The 18,634-nt window shown below is 40.5% G+C and overlaps 1 protein-coding gene across 1 annotated transcript in view; it reads right to left on the bottom strand.

Moving 5' to 3' along the window:
- The window catches only part of LOC115170861 (thyroid hormone receptor alpha), a 110,619-nt gene that overhangs the window by 77,923 nt on the left and 14,062 nt on the right, over positions 1–18,634 (bottom strand). The gene's annotated exons all lie outside the window — the stretch shown is intronic.

Consider the following 18,634-nt stretch of genomic DNA (forward strand, 5'->3'; position numbering starts at 1 on the left):
GTCGCAGCTCCATACTACTTGTCAGACATAGAGAACTGATATTATATACTCGTTGTTGGGGTGGGATTGACACGAGGTGTCCGTGGTTGGATTTTTACAATTTCCTGTCCAACTCACCATTAGAGAAGAAGTTTTGTCCAAAGTGAATGTTAGATACTACATTATATGAATCCTATCATTTAAAAATAACCAATTTGAGTGCAATCTAAATTTCTCAGATGAAATTACAGGGACAGTGGAGTCGCAATTCAATGGCTCATACACGAGAAGTATGTGGCAGGGTCTACAGGAAATCACGGACTACAAAAAGAAAACCAGCCACGTCACGGACACCACACTTCAAGACAAACTAAACACCTTTGCCCGCTTTGAGGATAATACAGTGCCACCGCCACGACCCGCTAACAAGGACTGCAAAAAGTGCCCTTCACTGACGACTCACGGTTTTGTCTCACCAGGGGTGATGGTTGGATTTGCGTTTATCGTCGAAGGACTGAGCGTTACACCGAGGCCTGTACTCTGGAGCGGGATCGATTTGGAGGTGGAGGGTCCGTCATGGTCTGTGGCAGTGTGTCACAGCATCATCGGACTGAGCTTGTTGTCATTGCAGGCAATCTCAATGCTGTGCGTTACAGGGAAGACATCCTCCTCCCTCATGTGGTACCCTTCCTGCAGGCTCATCCTGACATGACCCTCCAGCATGACAATGCCACCAGCCATACTGCTCGTTCTATGCATGATTTCCTGCAAGGAATGTTAATGTTCTGCCAGCAAAGAGCCCGGATCTCAATCCCATTGAGCATGTCTGGGACCTGCTGGATTGGAGGGTGAGGGCTAAGGCCCCTTTTTATTTCGACCCCCCCCCCTCTTTGTTTAGGGACACATTATTCAATTTCTGTTAGTCACGTCTGGAACTTGTTCAGTTTATGTCTCAGTTGTTGAATCTTGTTACGTTCATACCAATATTTACACATGTTAAGTTTGCTGAAAATAAACGAAGTTGACAGTGAGAGGACGTTTCTTTTTTTGCTGAGTTTACATGCAGACACAGCATCATTCAAATAATGGAGTTTGATATGACTGAAAAATAATGTCTCAAGAGATTCATACCTGAACCGCACCTTTATTTGCCAAGGAAGAGTACATGATCAGTGAATATATTCAATGTGCAGGCTACAATGTGGAAATCTCATGCGTGGTAATAACTACAGTATATGTATATAGGACTTCCATCCTTGGCACAATAAAGTTATTATATTCTACTCTATCCATAAGCTTCATTAATGCCATTCAGACTTGAAGTTGATACAACAACTATGATAGCTGAGGTTCATAGATTGGTATGAATATTAGTTCAGAACCTAACGTTTTAGGGTCCACACACAGATCGGCTACATACTGTAGCTAGCTACACATCCATAGGCATACAGTTATTTTTATCCTCCACTACACAATAGCAAGTAAATAGTTAGCTAGCTATGTTACTTCAGCTGCATTGCAAGGCAAGCTCACACAATTGTACATTCAATTTGCAGTAAATGCTTTAGCTAGCTATTATCTGTACATCCACTGTTTCACAAGACGACAGCCTGGTTTGCTGGTTCTCTCAGGAGTCCCTAAAACAGCACGAATTACAAATTCATTCTCCTGTCATAACACTAGCTAGCTAGTCAGCTAACTTGCTAAATAGAAATGTTCGTAAATTAACTTTATGACAAATAAATATGCACAAACGTTTGTCTCTACATTAACGAACATATTCCTCTCAATTGTACAATTTTTGCTTGACTCGTTATGACGACTTACATTAGGTTCCACCGTAATGTTTTGTCAGCCATCTTTGTTGAAGAAAGCCCCAGGGACGGATGGGTTGCTTCAAAATTCGTCATTGGAACCATGACGAATATGATTGGTCATATAAAAACCTTGAGACCCAAACGCATAATGAGTGCTCTAACTCCCCCTTGTGGTGGTCTGGAGCAATGATGCCGTGGCGCTGGGTACCTCTAAGTCCCGCGATGCAACCTCAACTTTTAAAGGAGCAACCACTGTACTGTATTTTATACCATCTACCGCACCTTGCCTATGCCGCACAGCCATCGCTCATCCATATATTTATAATGTACATATTCTCATTCCCCCCTTTAGATGTGTGTATTAGGTAGTTGTTGGGGAATTGTTAGATATTACTGCACTGTCGGAACTAGAAGCACAAGCATTGCTACACTCGCATTATCATCTGCTAACCATGTGTATGTGACCAATAAAGTTTGATTTGATTTATAGTGCACTATATAGGCAATAGGGTGCCATTTGGGATGTAGCCTTGGTCAGTGTTGAACGGAAAAATAATCTAGGGACTTGGAGGAAGTGGGAGGTCGATTGTGACTGGAGGGAGTTAAGAGGTTTTTCCTGGTTAAGAGTTCAGTCAACAGGTCTGGTTGGGTTCATGTCCTTATGGGATTAACCTTAGTTAATCCCATAAGGGAGCAACATGGAGGGATGAAATAGACCAGTGACTGAAGGTGAGGGATACGAGATCCTTCAAGACTAGGCCTACTTGACAAAAAAGCAATTTCTAAAGTTAAAGATTTGAATAGAGAAAGCTGATCCGAATACAATGCTGCCTTTGTTTCTATCCTATCAGTATCAACTAGGGCTGTCAAAGTTAACGTGTTAATAATGCGTTACATCTAACGGCATAAAAAAAAAATTGCCACCAATCACATCTCCATTCTTTTCACCGTACTGACCCTTTTAAGCGCAACAAACACGTTAGTGTTGCATGGCATACCGAAACATCTGTATTTTTGAGAGACTAGAACATGGATTGGAACTATATATATTTTTTTAATTATATTTTTTGCCGCTTCTGTCAAATGTGTCTATCAGCGCAGCCGATGCCCCCCATATGGCGCGAAAGCACCGTGCCTGCTCCACTTAGCCTCCACTGGGAGTCTGAGCTGTATCATGTTAACTTCTGTGAGGCATGAGTGGGGAGCTAACACACTAGAATAATGCAACACGGCACGTAGACATTTTGAAATGGTTCATTACTGTTCGCAAAACAATGTCCATATAGGCTAGAACACTACACTGCAAGAAGATAATGGTAGCTTCCAGCTTTGTAGGCTAACTTTTCTTGGTAGCTTACAGCTAAAACTAACATCAATTCACTACCATAGTACTTTGTATTTTTTAGGGGGTAGTTCAGCTTTAATATTGCAGATATATTGTAGCTTCCATCAATGTAATCGTCTGCATCACTTCCAATCCCCCATCACACACATTCAAAAGTTCGGGGTCAGAAAAGCAACATTTTTTGCCCATTAAAATAACAAATTGATCAGAAATACAGTGTAGACATTGTTTATGGTGTAAATGACTACTGTAGCTGGAAACTGAAGATTCTTTATGGAATATCTACATAGGCGTACAGAGGCCCATTATCAGCAACCATCACTCCTGTGTTCCAATGGCACATTGTGTTAGCTAATCCAAGTTTATCATTTGCAGGGTTAGCTCCAGGCAAATATTGCAATTCTTCAGCCATTCCTGGACCTGTGACCAAAAACAAGCTACATATGGACAGTACTAAAACAAATGATCTAATGATTCTGCCTCTTCGCACCAAAACCTGCAGAGCTGGGAAAGTTGTATCCCCCTTACAAATAACATTCTGTTGGATGCAAGAACTCTATACAATAATTTAAATTGAACAATTGTAAGTTTTGAATCCGGCGTCGTTTTGTGTATCAGTTCATAAACCATGTGTCATGGAATCGGTACATAAAAAATCTTTTCCCAATTATTTCGTAATCTACAGTTGAAGTCGGAAGTTTAAATGTAATTGGCTAAGGTGTATGTAAACTCAGTTTTTCACAATTCCTGACACTTAATCCTAGTAAAAATTCCCCGTCTTAGGTCACTTTATTTAAATAGACCAGTGACTGAAGGTGAGGGATAAGTGCACTAGTCCCTCCTGCAACAAAGCACCCACACAACATGATGCTGCCACCCCCATGCTTCACAGTTGGGATGGTGTTCTTCGGCTTGCAAGCCTCCCCCTTTTTCCTCCAAACATAACAATGGTCATTATGGCCAAACAGTTCTATTTTTGTTTCATCAGACCAGAGGACATTTCTCCAAAAAATATGATCTTTGTCCCCATGTGCAGTTGCAAATCGTAGTCTGGCTTTTTTATGGCGGTTCCTTGCTGAGCGGCCTTTCAGGTTATGACGATATAGGACTCATTTTACTGTGGATATAGGTACCCGTTTCCTCCAGCATCTTCACAAGGTCCTTTGCTGTTGTTCTGGGCTTGATTTTCACTTTCCGCACCAAAGTAAGTTCATCTCTAGGAGACAGAACGTGTCTCCTTCCTGAGCGGTATGACGGCTGCATGGTCCCATGGTGTTTATACTTGCGTAATATTGTTTGTACAAATGAACGTGATACCTTCAGGCGTTTGGAAATTGCTCCCAATGATGAACCATGTGGAGGTCTACAATTTGCTTTCTGACGTCTTGGCTGATTTCTTTTGATTTTCCCATGATGTCAAGCAAAGAGGCAGTGAGGTTGAAGGTAGGCCTTGAAATACATACACAGGTACACATCCAATTGATTCAAATTATGTTATTTAGCCCATCAGAAGGTTCTAAAGCCATGACATAATTTTCTGGAATTTTCCAAGCTGTTAAAAGGCACAGTCAACTTGGTGTATGTAAACTTCTGACCCACTGGAATTGTGATACAGTGAATTATAAGTGAAATAATCTGTCTGTAAACAATTGTTGGAAAAATGACTTGTGTCATTAACAAAGTAGATGTCCTAACCGACTTGCCAAAACTATAGTTTGTTAACAAGAAATATGTGGAGTGGTTGAAAAACGAGTTATAAATGACTCCAACTAAGTGTATGTAAACTTCCGACTTCAACTGTAGATATGCCGATAGCGGACAACCTTGTTTTGCTCTTCTTGACAGTTTAAAAGTAGCCATCATTTACTACTTTACACCTAGGGTTACTATACATGATTTTAACCCATTTTTATAAGAGATTCTCCAAAATTGAAATGTTCCAAGCATTTATATATAAACTCAAGCAGTACTTTAAAAGCCTTTTCAAAGTCCACTATGAATAGCAGGCCTGTTTCCCAGATTTTTCATAGTGTTTTGTTTGTGATAACCAACCATAACGCAAAAATGCTGATTTACATTTAAGCCATTTGGCAGACCCTCGTATCCAGTGTGACTTTAAAATAAGTAAATAAAAAATATATATATATATCCAGTGACTTACAGGAGCAATTAGGGTTAAGTACTTTGCTCAAGGGCAAAAGCAGATATCTTAACTAGTCAGCTCAGAGTTTCGAACCAGCAACCGTTTGTCACTTAAAATTGGTCTCTCTCTCACGTCTCTACCCAAGGTGTTCCATTGCCTCAGTAAACCGACGGTCTGTAAATAGTGCCTTGACGGGCCGCCCCCCTTTTGCTTCGTGAATGACGTCATTACTGGTTAAAGACACAGCCCGCACATTTATAAAATAAGCAACTTCTAGGCAAATGTTGTTGATCAGTACAATAAAATAAGTCCCAAATGGAAACAGATTGTCATCTGTAGCCCGATCAAAATCAGCCAAAACAAGATCAATAACTCAATACATGCAAACACCCCTATTGAATATGCATTCACCTGTATTGTGAATAGACATAGGCTACATCGTCATTTAGCCAGTTTATAAATAGAGATGTACCATTCAAATAAATAATTTTATCTAGTTAGTTTGTTAAAAACATCAAATTGATTGTATAAATGATTTGTTAATGCCACCATTAAGCGAATTTGGACAGTAAATGAAAGGTCGCTGGTTCAAATCCCAGAGCCAACTAGGTGAAAAAAAATCTGTCAAAGTGTCCTTGAGCAAGACACTTAACCCTAATTGCTCCTGTAAGGTCGCTCTGCCCCCTCTCAACTGAGGATGTATTTTTCAGCCTCCATTTCTTGTGTTTGAGGGGTGCAAAACCTTGTCACTTACATCTCACTCGATTGATTGCTTTCATTTTACTCCTGCGACTCTTTCATACTCTTGCTTGTACCCATCATTTTTTCCCAGTTAATGTTATGACTGCGAAAATGTTATTAATGACCTGTCAAACACATCCAGGTAATGGCTGAAATGGGCTCAATGGAATACATTGTCTTTCCGTTGAATCAATGAGAATGCCTAGTCTGTGATTTAATGCCTCATTGACACTTACATCACAATAAAGAGAGAAAAATAACTTTGTTTTGTTGGTTGTTCATTTTTTGTGGAATTGAAAAAAGTACTAATTTAATACAATGAAAATGTTTACAAATTAGATACGCTGAAACAAAAGCAACTTCCAAAAATGAACACTCGGATTATAGTGATATTATGTCTGAACTCGCAAACAATGTAACGTATGTATAGATAGGTATAATCTAGAGCCAAGCATATTGATTGTGTAAATAGCAGGATACCCTCGGATTAACAATCGAATTGTGGAACAGAACGTGACAACAGTAATTAATGAGTCAGTCTAGACAGCACAGGCAGACCTAGACAGAGCAAGTTTTTGGTGTTTGCAGCCCTCTAACACCCCTTTATGTTAATCTATTCATATATGAAAATACACCCAGTGTATTTATGCAAATAAGGCACATATTTTGTGTTAAAATAAAGAATTATATCTTTAAAAAAATAGCAATACAAAATATGTGCATAAAAAAGTGCAACTTGGCAATAAATTGAATACTTGAACTCCCAATCATTATTTGTCCGTGCCTGTAAAATTTTTTCATGTGCTATATTTCAGTCAATATCTGATGGAATAAACCATTTCTAAAAAAAGGTTTGGAGTGTATTCATCGATTGTCCAACAGTTGCATTTCCTAGAATTGTTTTTAGGACCTTTTAACAACTTTGATGACCGTTTGTACCAACACACACACGAAGGCCACACACATACATTTCACAATCCACTATTGCACATTCTCGAATGAGAACATACTGAGTTGAGCACATGGGAGGATTCATCTGTTATTTTGTTACTATTGGTAGAATGTGTGCATAGTGGGGGGGTTAATGAAAGGCAATACCATGCAGTATCCCGTTCCTGAGCGAGGGGTGAGACACAGAATCCTGCTTACAGAATCCTACTCCAGACAGAAGTAGATGGGTTGGTGTGTGTGTGTGCACGCACGGGTGTGTTGGAGTGTGTCCCTCCCCCTGTGCACCTGCTCTGCTCCTCACCACAGTATCGGTCTGGATGGCAACAGTAGTGGATCCTGACCTCAGACCTCCATGAGGATCACACTAGAGGGCATTGCGTGGGACCTGCGGCTCCAAAACAGAGATCGCAGCATGGTTGTCATTTTTCATACTGCGGGAGTGGGTGGTCAGACAACTTTAGGATGCATTTTTGGGGGAGTAGAAACGGTCATCTTTCTGCTTTGTATGCGTTTGCCTACCTATTATATTAAAAGTACATCTTTGTTGCATTATTCACACAGCGTAGAATTCACTGCTTCAAGTCCAGTAGCCTACCTCTCCTAGTTGGATGTGCGAGGTAAAACGTGTGGTCTGGTCTCAATGAAATCGAGTAGGCTGCCTATGCATGGGCAGAGAATCACGTGGCAGATATCTTTCCAAGAAAATTAACTTCAATATGATTAGGCTATAGTTTACTTGAGTGTCTGTAAATAAATACCGATAATGGAAAGAAGTGGAGGGCGCTGAACCAAAAAAAAAAATGTGATCATTGAGAAGGAAAATGTGCAAAGCGCATACATTGGTGAGCAAGTGTTGCGCCTTTTCAATAAACCCATGTATGCCTCTGCCTGCAAATCGTCCTGCTCCTAAAAATTAGGCTATATCCTATATGCAAAACGTAGCTCAAGAGAAAGTGTAAGTGTCTGCTCTCATCATTCATGCTGCTTTAAGTTCAGTAGCCATACCTCTCCTCTCCTAGTTTGGCGTGCGAGATCAGGTGCGCATGTGGTCTCAATTAAATAGAGTAGGCTATAGCTATGCATGGGCGGAGAAGCACAGGGCAGATCTCTTTTCAATGAAATTAACTTCCTAAATATGATTAGGCTATAGACTACATTGCATAGAAATAATTATTGATCACCCATATTTGTCTCCGTCTGAAAATCGTCATGCTCCTTAAAAAAGGTAGACTATGCAAAAGGTAGCTCAAAAGAGGTGTCCGTCCACTCTCTCCAACTGTACTCCATTCAAACTACTGTATGTCTAGCCTATTGGCTGATATAACCAGTAATATTGATATAGCCAAGCCTAATATAAAGGGCCACTTGACAATTCTGGTAATTTAACCTATTTCTTAGGTTACTGTTGCGCATTTTGATTTTGGCTATAGGGTGCAAAATTGCTGGGACCATGGACATGGCCGAAGTGAGCTGTGTCACATACGCTTAAAATAACATTGCGGGACTGCGGTTGGTTTCGGGACCAGTTCTTGAAGGAGCAGGTGGGAGTCGGAGAGAAAGCCAACAGGAGCAGGTGCAGTGTGAAAAGCTGAGGGTGCGGGCGGGAGCGGGACAAAGAAATCAGTCTCAAACCAGATGAATTAGAACCATTAAAGCACGACACTGCCTGGCATCAGAGTCTAAAGACGCGTTTGTGAATGTTCAAAGTACAAACGTGTTTCAGGTTAGATTTAGGCCCTATCCATGTGTAACTGAACAGTGTAAAACATTGGTATATTCGTTCCAAAAGACAGTGCCACAACCCAAACCTGGGCAGTACATTTCAGTCGGTTTGACGTGTCTCACGAGTCTGAAACGGACAAAAAAAAGCACAAAGCCAACAAACAAAAAAACTTACCTACCCATGCAGCCTGCAATGACAAATAACCTAACCTACCAACTTTGTCACCCAACTACATGGAGCACCATTTTACTGACCCCATCACACTGACCAAATAAACGTATATGAGAAAACGCTATATGCCTCCATAATGACAAATTACTTCTGTCCAGAAGAAGAAAATACAGTTAAACGAAGTGCATATGACTTGATTACATCCCAAGTAACAAAGTGTGCCCGAAAGCATAGATCAAAATAGCCCCTTGCTGATTGGGCTATCTCCAGATGGCCCGACCAAGATTCCTTTGATTAGCTTCAACAAAACGTTGTTGTATTTAAAACCTCCTTATGATCTATGATACGTTTTAGCTTCACAAAGAGTAATGTCTCATCTCCTCTAGCCCGAGGGAAGGGGGGAGGGGGTTAGTTCACCAGAATATTGGAGTATTTGTCCCTTCTTTGTGTGTAGGCAGGAGGACATGCGGATCCAATTTTGGCTGCCATTGCCGGGAGGGGAAGGGAAGAGAGAGAGGAAGCATTTTCAAATGGGGAGAGACAGTTTTCCAGAAACATGGCACGTGTCAACTATCATTTCATTTCTGGCAATTTGCTAAACCTCCCAGAAATTTTTTTATGGAACATCTTATTACGAACAAAAATGTACAAAAAAGTGGCTCATGCAGATGATTCGTCAACTGACCGCTCAACGTGTTCTCGAAACCAGACAGACGTTACCAGTGGCGCCAAGCAGAAAGTACAATAACTAAAGCCATTAAAATCTCACATCGTAAGCTATCGGTTCTCAGCAGCATCCAGTACTTTAGGTAAAATGACACTTCTGTCAAACAGAGAATCTATAGGCCTATTTAGCTAACAGAAAACCGAAATACAGACAACGCATCCCGCTGGGACAGCAGTAAAGTGTCCTGGGTTTTGCACAAGGTCATCTGACCGTTTAGGACACGATAACAACCTCAAAAACGCCACTCACTTGGCGGCAGAGGTGAGTTCAGTCCATCTGGTGAGTCCCTAAACGTAACTACTCAGATATAGAGCAGTAGCTATAAAGATGGGGAAGCGGACCCACTTCACCAGCCAGCCCAGAGGAAAACCTTGCAGTCACCGTAGAGCACACAACACTGGTGGTGGTACCACGGCTGCATGTTAATGACCTAAAGTAGCCTCCTCACCTCCTATCACCTTCATGTGCACTGAGCTGGGGGGGTGAAAACTGGATGAGGGCATTTCCAACTAAAAAAGGACCCATGAGCGCCAACGTGAAGTTAATAGGAGTCGTGATACCAGAATTTTTACTTCGATACCAGGTTTAGTATCCCATCTTCGATACCGAAAACAATACCACGGCAAAAAAAAGAAGGCGTATCAGCCAAAGTCACAGAATGGCACTTGATCCAAACTCAGCTACTGCTCGGTTCAATCGTTGGGCATCTTTTGAATTCAATATCATTCCATTAGACATTTTTTTACAGCAACATTTTTTTGAGAGAGCGATTGTATGCATTAATAAATCAATTATACCCTCATACAATCAATTTGTAAAAGTGCAATATGTACCATGTAAAAAAAGCTAACGTTTAAGTTCCTTGCTCTGAACATGAGAACATATAAAAGCTGGTGGTTAAATATTCCCAGGTAAGAAGAAGTTTTAGGTTGTAGTTATTATAGGACTATTTCTCTCTATACCATTTGTATTTCATATACTATTGACTATTGGATGTCTTATATGCACTATAGTATTGCCAGCCTAATCTCGGGAGTTGATAGGCTTGAAGTCAAACAGCGCTGTGGTTAAAGCATTGCTGTCAAACAGCGCTGTGGTTAAAGCATTGCTAAGAGCTGCTGGCAAAACGCAGTAAAGTGCTGTTTGAATGAATGCTTACAAGCCTGCAGCTGACTACCACCGCTCAGTCAGACTGCTCTATCAAATCATAGACTTAATTATAATAAAATAAACTCACAGAAATACGAGCCTTAGGTCATTAATATGGTCAAATCCGGAAACTATCATTTCGAAAACAAAACGTTTATTCTTTCAGTGAAATACGGAACTGTTCCGTATTTTATAGAACGTGTGGCATCCCTAAGTCTAAATATTGCTGTTACATTGCACAACCTTCAATGATATGTCATAGTTATGTAAAATTCAGGCAAATTAGTTCACAACGAGCCAGACGGCCCAAACTGTTGCATATACCCTGACTCTGCTTGCACTGAACGCAAGACAAGTGACACAATTTCCCTAGTTAAAATAAATTCATGTTAGCAGGCAATATTAACTAAATATGCCAGTTTAAAATATATCCTTCCGTGTATTGATTTTAAGGCATTGATGTTTATGGTTAGGTACATTTTTTGCAAATGCTCTTTTGTTAAATCATCACCCGTTTGGCGAAGTTGAAGTAGGCTGGGATTCGATGATAATTAATGGGGTGCCTGTTAAATTATATGGAACGCAGGACAAGCTAGTTAACCTAGTAATATCGTCAACCATGTGTAGTTAACTAGTGATTATGTGAAGATTGTTTTTTACCTTGGCTCCTTGCAGCCACAAGGTCTTTTGACGCTGCACTCGCGTAACAGTTGGTCAGCCTGCCATGCAGTTTCTTCGTGGCTTGCAATGTAAATCGGCCATAATCGGCATCCAAAAAGGCCGTATACCGATTTTCAAGTTATAACATCGGCCCTAATTAAAATCGGCCATGCCAATTAAAATTGGTCGACCTATAGTTTTTACCAATCTAACTAAGACACAATGAGTGATGATAACTTGGCTATATAAGTGTACCAGTACAGAGTCGATGTGCAGGGAGGGGTACGAGGTAATTGAGGTAGATATTTACATATAACTAGGAATAAAGAACTGACAGATAATAAAACAGTAGCAGCAGCGTATGTGATGAGTCAAAAAAGTTTTTTTTGCAGATAGTCCGGGTAGCTATAACTATTTGGCAGTCTTATGGCTTACGTGTAGAAGCTGTTCAGGGCCTGTTGGTTATAGACTTGGTGCATCGTACCGCTTGCCGTGCGGTAGCAGTGACTTGGGTGGCTGGAGTCTTCAAAAACTTTTAGGGCCTTCCTCTGACACCGCCTGGTATAGAGGTTCTGGATGGCAGGGAGCTCGGGCCCTAGTGATGTACTCGGCCGTACGCATTATCCTCTGTAGCACCTTGAGGTCAGATTCCAAGCAGTTGCCATACCAAGCCCTGAGGCAACCAGTCAGGATGCTCTGTAGTACAGCTGTAGAACGTTATGAGGATGTGATGGCCCATGCTAAATCTTTTCAGATGTTTTTTATAGCTAGCTGGAAGAGCTAGTCAGTTAGACAATGACATAAAAAGCTTGCTTAGCTTGATTAAAATTACCTTGAAGTTGTAGACACAATTAAGAGGAACTAACGGTTAACAGAATTCAGTCCGTAGATCAGCATGTTTCTACGCGATCATATCATTGGGTCAGCTGAGCAAAGCGGTTGACTTGGGAGACTACTGCAATGACTTGTGGCAGAAGAACAGATGCTTCATGAAACCTCATAATAATTTAAGCATTAGCACTACTAACTACAGTAGCTTGCTAGCTAGCCTTTGTTGGAAGATTCAATATTGTGTGTGCAGCATTAAGTAGGTAGCTGGTTGGTTAGCAGCATTGTTCAGTCAAAGATGATTTCAGTGACTGGCACAGCTAGTCAAATTTCAGAAACACTGCTCAATGAAGCAGAATCATCCTTGATTAGCTAGATGGAAAAAGGTGGCGACTCAAACGTCCTCCCCAAAAAAAAACTCAACATTGACTTGTTTTAGCATGGATTAATTCAGACAGTTGAGGCAGAAATGGCGTTCAGCAGACAATGTCACCTAGGTAATATTTTCTAATGTTATGGCAGCCCATTGTAGCTGGACAACGTTTGATCAATCCCATTACCCTTTGTGAGATACATCAGATATTGCACGGCTCTGTCTCATAAGACAATGGGCACATGGACATGGCGGTGATATCACAGAGAAAGGAAATGTCCAATGCTTATTCCTTGTGACAAGGAATGTGGGATCGCCTTCTGTGTTGTAATAGACACCCTGACCTGTCAATCATGCAGTTTGATAAAGAAAACAGAGAATGGGCGGGGGGGGGGTTTGAAAAGATGTCTCTTCTTTTAGTGGTCTCCCCCTTGTCAAAGCATTGGGCGAAGGTCCAACATGATGTCGACCTACTCTCTAATTCAGCGAAAATGCACACAGGGACAGGGCTCTATGGATGTACCCTCATTACTGTGTCAATATTTAAAGCTCCAATCTGTGTTTCAGTCCAAATTCAGCCAGCAGCCCCCACCACTTGGTTTGAAACAGAATGAGCTAGGCTACATTGCTGGGAAATAGAACTACCCTCAAATTTGTAGACTGAGCGAGTGATGCAAGGACTGCCATTAGATCGGCATGCTATTTTGAAACCGTATTTGAAAAGGCCTATACATTGTTCGCTTGCAAAAGACTCAAATGACGACAAAGAAAACAACGGCGTAATATCCTACAACCTAAAGATTTGGTTTTATGATAGGGTAAGACATTCCTACTAATCCCATAAAGCATAGGCTAGTTTATAGACCCACTCTTCAGAATCAATTGAAGTGACCATTAAAAATGGCAGGAAAAATTATGGTTTGTGGCTTTCAGGGCAATTTTACACACCAGTGATTTTTGCAATCACATTGATGGATCATTGATTATTTTCAAATGGTGCTTTTTCATTAGGTTCAAGAGTGATAGTTGTCTATGGGGGTAACTAACCGCCAATTAACACACCCACCTTCCGAAAAGGAAAATATACAGATTCATTCCCTAAAAAAGGCTAAATCTGTTGGTTTGTCAATATGTTGATTCAAGAACACATTTGACTGAGTTGATCGTTAGTATGCTGGTACCATCATTATCATGTCTTTATGAGGGATATGTGTACACCATTGGCTGGTACTAGTACTAAATAGACCAAGAACACATTGTAATTCAAGGCAAATCTCTATGCTGTAATTCAAGCCATATGAGTGCATAATGGAATACCATATTACTGTGTAACTGGGATTCAAAATGACCAGCAGGAATGTTGTAATGATGTTGGGGGTTTCAACAAACCAAGTTCCTCCTCTGCAGTTTGTGGACAACGACACACATCCAGTACACACGCACACACTTGGAAACACCCGCCTGCACTCCTGCGCAAACTCATCATGAGGGACCACAGTTGCTCGCGGATCTGCATACCCACATCCATTTATTTATTTATTTAACCTTTAACTAGGCAAGTCAGTTAAGAACAAATTCTTATTTTCAATGACGGCCTAGGAACAGTTGGTTAACTGCCTTGTTCAGTTGTTCAATACTCACACAACATGCATTTTTACTAGAGGTCGACCGATTAGGATTTTTCAATGCCGATACCGATTATTGGAGGACCCCCAAAAAAAAGCCGATACCGATTAATCGGCCGAGATATATAGATATGTATTAATGACAATTACAACAATACTGAATGAACACTTATTTTAACTTAATATAATACATTAATAAAATCAATTTAGTCTCAAATAAATACTGAAACATGTTCAAAAACAGTGTGGAAGAAGAAAGTAAAAGTGCAATATGTGCCATGTAAAAAAAGCTAACGTTTAAGTTCCTTGCTCAGGACATGAGAACATATGAAAGCTGGTGGTTCCTTTTAACATGAGTCTTCAATATTCCCATTTAAGAAGTTGTAGTTATTATAGGAATTATTGGACTATTTCTCTCTATACCATTTGTATTTCATATACCTTTGACTATTGGATGTCTTATAGGCACTATAGTATTGCCAGCCTAATCTCGGGAGTTGTTAGGCTTGAAGTCATAAACAGCGCTGTGGTTAAAGCATTGCTAAGAGCTGCTGGCAAAACGCAGTAAAGTGCTGTTTGAATGAATGCTTTTGAGTCTGCTGCTTCCAACCACCGCTCAGTCAGACAGCTCTATCAAATCATAGACTTAATCATAATATAATAAAAACACACAGAAATACGCGCGTTAGGTCATTAATATGGTTAAATCTGGACTATCATTTCGAAAACAAAACGTTTATTCTTTCAGTGAAATACGGAACCGTTCTGTATTTTATCGAACGGGTGGCAACCCTAAGTCTAAATATTGCGGTTACATTTCACAACCTTCTGTTGTCATAATTATGTACATTTCTGGCAAATGAATTAGTCTTTGTTAGGAAGAAATGGTCTTAACACAGTTTGCAACGAGCCAGGCGGCCCAAACTGCTGCATATACCCTGACTCTGCTTGCACAGAACGCAAGAGAAGTGACAATTTCCCTAGTTCAAAGAAATTCATGTTAGCAGGCAATATTAACTAAATATACAGGTATAAAACTATATACTTGTGTATTGATTTTAGGCATTGATGTTCATGGTTAGGTACACAATGGTGCAAGGACGGTGCTTTTTTCACGAATGCGCTTGTTAAATCATCACCTGTTTGGCGAAGTAGGCTGTGATTCGAGGATAAATTAACAGGCACCGCATCGATTATATGCAACGCAGGACAAGCTAGATAAACTAGTAATATCATCAACCATGTGTAGTTATCTAGTGATTATGTTAAGATTGATTGTTTTTTATAAGATAAGTTTAATGCTAGCTAGAAACTTACCTTGGCTCCTTGCTGCACTCACGTAACAGGTAGTCGGCCTGCCACGCAGTCTCCTCGTGGAGTGCAATGTAATCGGCCATAATCGGTGTCCGAAAATGCCGATTACCGATTGTTATGAAAACTTGAAAAATCGTCCCTAATTAAAAATCGTCCATTCCGATTAATCAGTCGACCTCTAGTTCAAAGGCACTTACATTTTGTCTTGCCCATTCACCCTCTGAATGGCACACATACACAATCCATGTCTCAATTGTCTCAAGGCTGAAAAAGCTTTTTCACCTGTCTCCTCCCATTCATCTACACTGATTGAAGTGGAGTTAACAAGTGGCATCAATAAGGGATCATAGCTTTCACCTGGATTCCCCTGGTCAGTCTGTCATGGAAAGAGCAGGCGCTCTTAATGTTAGTACACTCAGTGTATTTATATCATTGTTTTATTTAACTAGGCAAGTCAGTTAGGAACAAATTCTTATTTTACATTGACAGCCTACCCCGGCCAAACCCTCCCCTAACCCGGACGACGCTGGGCCAATTGTGCGCTGCCCTATGGGACACCCGATCATTGCCGGTTGTGATACAGCCCGGGATCGAACCAGGGCCTGTAGTGATGTCTCCAGCACTGACATGCGATGCATTAGACCGGGAGCCACTCGCCACCTGCTGCGCCACACTTATTACATTGTCTTACGTCAGATACTGAAACGACTCTGCCTGCACTGATCGGTCTCGTATCTTGCAAAGAGTAATGGAATAGAGCAAAAGAAGTACAGCCACAGATTCCTGAAAGTATCCCTGGTTCGGCGACAAATGTGCAGTCTAACATTTGAAATGTTTACCTAGGTGACTTCGTATGCTCCCTTAAAACAGTCCAAATTAATCTAAGCTACAACAATACAGGCGATGTCAATCATGTTTTGTTGTTGAGGAAGTCTTATTTGCACCTAGCTAAGGATTACTGTGCTTCAATAAACAGTATTTCTGAAATTTGACTACAAGGAATGAAAGCTAGCATAAACTTGTCAATTACTTTGCCAGCTGAGCCAGTCACTGAAATTGCTAACAAACAGCTGCCTACACACACACACACACACACACACACACACACACACACACACACACACACACCCCAAAAGCTAGATAGCTGTACTACAGTAGCTACTAATGCTTACATTATGAGTTTTCATGAAGCAGCTGTTGTGCCACGAGTCATTGCAGTAGTCTTCCGAGGTGTGTCAACAAAGTACTGAGTAAAGGGTCTGAATACTTATGTAAATGTGATATTTCATTTTTATTTATTTTTTAATTAAAAAATGTGCACAAATTTCTAAAAACCTGTTTTTGCTTTGTCATTGTGGGGTATTGTATATAGATTGATGAGGAAAAACATTTATTTAGATCCATTTACAATAAGGCAGAAACGTAACAATGTGGAAAAAGGGAAGGGTAATGAATACTTTCCGAATGCACACTATATACACTAAACAAAAACATAAAATGCAACATGTGTTGCATAAAGAGCCCAGACATTTTCCATAATCACAAAAAGCTTCTCTCAAATTTTGGGCACAAATTTGTTTACATCCCTGTCAGAAGACATTTCTCCTTTGCAAAGATAATTCACCCCCTGACAGGTGTGGCATAACAAGAAGCTGATTAAACAGCATGATCATTACACAGGTGCACCTTGTGCTGAGTACAATAAAAGCACTCTAAAATGTGCAGTTGTGTCACAACAAATTGCCACAGATGTCTCAAGTTAGCATGTTGACTGCAGGAATGTCCACCAGAGCTGTTTCCAGATAATTGAATGTTCATTTCTCTACCATAAACCATTGTCATTTTAGAGAATTTGGCAGTACGTCCAACCGGTCTCACAACCACACCAGGACCTCCACATCTGGATTATTCACCTGAGCAATCATCTGAGACCAGCCACCCAGACAGCTGATGAAACTGAGGTGTATTTCTGTCTGTAATACAACCGCTTTGTGAAGAAAAACTAACTTTGATTGGCTGGGCCTGGCTCCCCAGTGGGTTGGCCAAAGATCAAGGCCCATTTATTTTATTTCAAATGACTGATTTCCATATATGAACCGTAACTCAGTAAAATCATTGAAATCGTGCATGTTGCGTTTATTATGTTTGCTCAGTATACTTGTGGGCGTCCTAGAGCAAAACAGCCAACATGTACGGTCCCGTGTGGCTCAGTTGGTAGAGCATGGTGTTTGCAACGCCAGGGTTGTGGGTTCAATTCCCACGGGGGACCAGTACGGGGGGAAAAAATTAAAATATGTATGAAATGTATGCATTCACTACTGTAAGTCACTCTGGATAAGAGCGTCTGCTAAATGACAAATGTTTTTAAAAAATGAATAGAAATGTCCTTGTTTTTGAAAGAAAAGCACATTTTTCCATTAAAATAACATCAAATTAATCAGAAATACACTGTAGACATTGTTAATGTTGTAAATGACTATTGTAGCTGGAAACAGCAGATTTTTTATGGAATATCTACATATGGCTGCTGATAATGGGCCTCACTCCTGTGTTCCAATGGCACGTTGTGTTAGCTAATCCAAGTTTATCATTTTAAAATGCTAATTGATCATTAGAAAACCCTTTTGCAATGATGTTAGCACAGCTGAAAACTGTTGTCCTGATTAAAGAAGTAATAAAACTGGCCTTCTTTAGACTAGTTGAGTATCTGGAGCATCAGTATTTGTGGGTTCGATTACAGGCTCAAAATGGCCAGAAACAAAGAACTTTCTTTTGAAACTCAGTCTATTCTTGTTCTGAGAAATTAAGACTATTCCTTCCAAGAAATTGCCAAGAAACTGAAGATCTCGTACAACGCTGTGTACTACTCCCTTCACAGAACAACGCAAACTGGCTCTAACCAGAATAGAAAGAGGAGTGGGGAGACCCCGGTGCACAACTGAGCAAGAGGACAAGTACATTAGAGTGTCTAGTTTCAGAAACAGATGCCTCACAAGTCCTCAACTGGCAGCTTTATTAAATAGTATCTGCAAAACACCAGTCTCATCGTCAACAGTGAAGAGGCGACTCCGGGATGCTGGCTTTCTAG

Source organism: Salmo trutta, chromosome 32 (genome assembly GCF_901001165.1).
Source record: "Salmo trutta chromosome 32, fSalTru1.1, whole genome shotgun sequence".
Taxonomy (NCBI): Eukaryota; Metazoa; Chordata; class Actinopteri; order Salmoniformes; family Salmonidae; genus Salmo; species Salmo trutta.